Here is a 4,575-nt window from a genome sequence, read left to right on the forward strand (position 1 = left end):
TCAAATTCTGTTTTGAGCACATGGCCTTAGAGGCCTATAAGTAGTGCCCTTTTCTTTCACACAGAGGCAGACTTTAAGCACTATTCTCTGCACCAAAATTCTGAAAAAACACATTAGAGATCATACCTTAAAAAGACTGAAAGTTTCTGCATTATTTTGGTTGAAATGGGTTGGAATTGTGTCTTGGTTTCTCTCTGCTAGTAAGAGCCTCAAAGTGTTCAAAAGATTTTCTGGGTTTTCTGGGTTCAAGATTAGCCTAAGAAGCTTCTTATTGCTGTTTTGAGCTGTTGATATGTTCACATTTCTTGCTTGCTGAACTCCTCCTTCCTTTTGCTTTGTTTCGATATTCAGGTACACTTTTGAATCTTTGGAATGGGAGTGTATAAATGCTGAATGAAAGTTGATGCTCCAATGTTTAAGCTCCAGTTTTTTTTTCTAAGTCTGATTCTAGTTCAAGTAGTTTTTATGTCATGGTTTAGTGTTCATCATATAGTTTTCTTTCCAGCCCTAATTAAGCATGTTATAGCTGTTAGTGGATATGTGATATGGTGGTAATATTCATGACTTTGGACATTCAGCTTAGCTTAGTGGTTTCACATGTATTTGAATGTTTTCTTGGTCATCATTATTAGAGATCTAATATCATAGATTTATCATTATTTGGTTCACCAGCCATATATGGTGAAATCTGTCTCATGAATAGCTTTGTTGTGCTGTGTATGATGTCTGTTTCTGAGAAATCAGTGACTCCTGCTCAAAGTGATGCCTATTTGAGGATTATTGAAGGTATGAGCACCTAATTTTTGCCCTACATGAATATAACTCCTAAAAATAAACCAAAAATGATTTTTAAGGGATTTTAGAAGTTTTTCTTTATTTAGTTGCATTTCATGCATTTTTATTACTTTAAAATCATAGAAAATCATAAAAAATATCACGTTTTAATTTCATGTCATCTTAGGTCCAATTTGCATGTAGGAATTAATTTTATTAAGAAAATACAAAAAATGGCCATTTTTACATATTTAGCTTTTAGTCTTTAGAAAGTAGTGTTTTTTTTTTGGCAATTAAATTTCTATTAATCACCAGAATATTTACAAGTAACGAACCATAGCACGACTACAACCCAGTGTGCTATCTAACTATGGGACTGAAAAAATAACATTTTCTACTAGACTAACTAAATACAAAACATTTGAACCATTTCTTTAATTCTAGTAGGAGCTCGGACATTACACACATATGCTATTTCCCTCACCAATTGTTCTGCCCTCCTTGATCTCTTTTCGAATCTACGTTGATTCCTTTCGATCCATATTGCATGCACCCATTCTGTATATACCATCTTGAATACCTGGGCTTTCTGTAATTTACCCTTTGCTCTTTGGATAATCCAATTCTCCAGTTGTTCCCATTGTGTTGTTCTGAAGCAAGGAACCTGCATCCATTTTAGTACCCCTTCCCAGACTTTGACAGAATAAGGACATTCCATGAAGATATGGTCTCTCGTTTCACTTTGACTATTGCACAGCTTGCATTCATGATCCACACTTACACCCCAGGAAGCAATTCTATCCACAGTCAGAAGTCTGCCCTGCATTTGTAGCCATACTGTAAATTGTGCTTTTGGTCGAGCATTATTTCCAAACCTTAATGTTTTCGATGAAATTTTCACATTGTTCCCCATTAACTGAAAATATATCTGCTTAATTNTTCCATGATGCTTAGCATATTTCATGATATCAGTCCTGAGTTAGACACTGCCTCGAAATGTTTAGTAAATAAATAAAGGTTTAAACACTTAGCTCTATAATTCCTAATAATTCAAACTAAAAATGAACAATTTGACTGTGCCCGAGTGGCTTGCATGCATATATATATATATATCTGGACTGAGTGTGGATCGGGCTGCACGCCGCAGCGAATGCTACGATGATATTGCGCTTGGGCTGTAGGAGCCCCTCCGGAGTCTGAACCCCCACAGTGAGCGCGGGTACCCAAATGGATCGGGCTGCGCGCCGCAGCGGTCATGTGCATTGCATTGCATTCAAGCATTTTATATCTGTTGGTCTTAATTGTCATTGTCTGCTGTTGTTTCATCATTTAACGTGCTGAATCGTTGATTATAGCTTTATATTGTAATATTTCGGGATTTCTTACTTTCAGTCATTATATATGTTTATTATTCACTGAGTTGGAAGTACTCACTTTACTCCCTGCACCATGTGTGCAGATTCAGGTGCTCCGGAGACATAGTGGAGCTGTTAGCTGTTTTCGTGAAGTTTATTTTCAGGAGTTGTTGAGGTAGCTGCCTGACGTCCGCAGGACCCGACTCCCCCCCTTTATTTCATTTATCTTTCCATATCCTAGACTTCTTTATTACTATGGATATATATTACTCTGTTACATCTAGAGGCTCTAGACTCGTGACTCCAGATCTATTGGGGAATGTTTGGATATTTGTTATTATTTTCCGTACTATTTTATTTAGATTCGGATTGGAACCTTGATATTTGCTATTTTAATCGTAATATTTGTTAACGGATTGCGTATTTGGGTTGAGAGTATTTAATTGGTCGGGCTTGCCTAGCATTAGTGTTGGGCGCCATCACGACCGGGATTGGGGTCGTGACACTAACTAAATACAAAACTGTTGAACCATTTCTTTAATTCTAGTAGGAGCTCGAACATTACACACGTATGCTATTTCCCTCACCAATTGTTCTGCCATCTTTGATCTCTTTTCGAATCTATGTTGATTCCTTTCGATCCATATTGCATGCACCCATTCTGTATATGCCATCTTGAATACCTGGGCTTTCTGTGATTTACCCTTCGCTCTTTGGATGATCCAATTTTCCAGTTGTTCCCATTGTGTTGTTCTGAAGCCTTGAACCTGCATCCATTTTAATACCCCTTCCCAGACTTTGACAGAATAACGACATTCCATGAAGATATGGTCTCTCGTTTCACTTTGACTGTTGCACAGCTTGCATTCATGATCCATATTTACACCCAGGAAGCAATTCTATCCACAGTTAGAAGTCTGCCCTGCATTTGTAACCATATTGTAAATTGTGCTTTTGGTCGAGCATTATTTCTAAACCTCAATGTTTTCCATGGAATTTTCACATTGTTCCCCATTAACTGAAAATAAATCTGCTTCATTACACTCCCAGTAGTGTTGTATTGAATCAGTGACAATGTAGTTCTTGCCTCAAATAATTTCTTTACCATCCACCCAGCCTGTTGAGGAATAGCCATTTGACCAAATTGTTGATTCTTGATATAGTATGCATGCAGCCATCTGATCCATAGCCTGTCACTTTTTGTGTTCTATATCCCAACTAGCTTTAGTTATTGCAGCTTTGTTCCATAATCGCATGTTCATCAAGCCTAGTCCACCCATTGACTTTGGAGTACAGACCTTCTCCCAAGCAATTAAAGCCTTCCTAGTGATTGTGTTTGTGCCCGACCATAGGTAGCTTCGACGGTAGGCTTCAATTGTATTTCGCACTTTTGAGGGGATAACAAACAGTTGTGCCCAGTAAGCTTGGATACCAAAGAGAACAGTTTGAATTAGCTGAGCTCTACCTGCATATGACAGCTTCTTGGCAGTCCAAGAGGTGATTTTAGCTACCATCTTGTTAATCAATGGTTGCCACTGGATTAAGGAGATCTTTTTTGTAGCTAAAGGAATTCCCAGATATCTGAAGGGGAGTTCTCCTTTGGGGAATCCTAAGAGCTTTAGGATTTGATCCTGCACATCTTGAGCCACCCCTCCAAAATAAATGGAGTTTTTCTCTTTGTTGGCTTGAAGACCTGAAGCTTCTGAGAAGTCTTTAAAACATCTATGAAGGGTAGCCACAGATTCAACATCTCCTCTAGAGAATAACAATAAGTCATCTTCAAAAGACAAGTGAGTCAGATATAGTTTAGAACACTTTGGGTGGTACTTGAATTCTTGACTTCCTTTCACAGCATTGAGATTCCTACTAAGGTATTCCATGGAAATTGCAAAGAGAAATGGGGAAATTGGATCTCCCTGCCTGAGTCCCTTAGCTGCATTAAAAGGAGCTGTAGGTTCTCCATTCACCATAATAGAGTAATTGACAGTTTTAACACACTCCATGATCCATACAGTAAACTTTCTAGGAAATCTTAGCTCATCTAGGACTTGCTCCAGATACACCCATTTCACAGAATCATAGGCCTTTTGGAGGTCTATTTTTATCATGCATCTAGGAGATACATTTTTCCTTGTATAGGATTTCCCAGCTCCTGAGCAAGAAATATATTATCAGATATCTTCCTTCCTGGAGTGAAGCCAGTCTGCACCTCACACACAATTGATGCAATGACTTTTTGGAGTCTTGATGCAAGGACTTTGGAGATGATTTTGTATAATACTGTACAACAAGCAATTGGCCTATACTCCTTCACAGTATCAGGATGATCATTCTTAGGAATTAAAGTGACAGAAGTACAGTTGATGGATCTATTCATCTTGTTGCTTTCAAAGAATTTCTTTACTGCTATTGTGATCTCAGGTCCAACAATTTTCCATGCCTTTTT

This window comes from Nicotiana attenuata, unplaced genomic scaffold, assembly GCF_001879085.1.
Source record: "Nicotiana attenuata strain UT unplaced genomic scaffold, NIATTr2, whole genome shotgun sequence".
NCBI lineage: Eukaryota > Viridiplantae > Streptophyta > Magnoliopsida > Solanales > Solanaceae > Nicotiana > Nicotiana attenuata.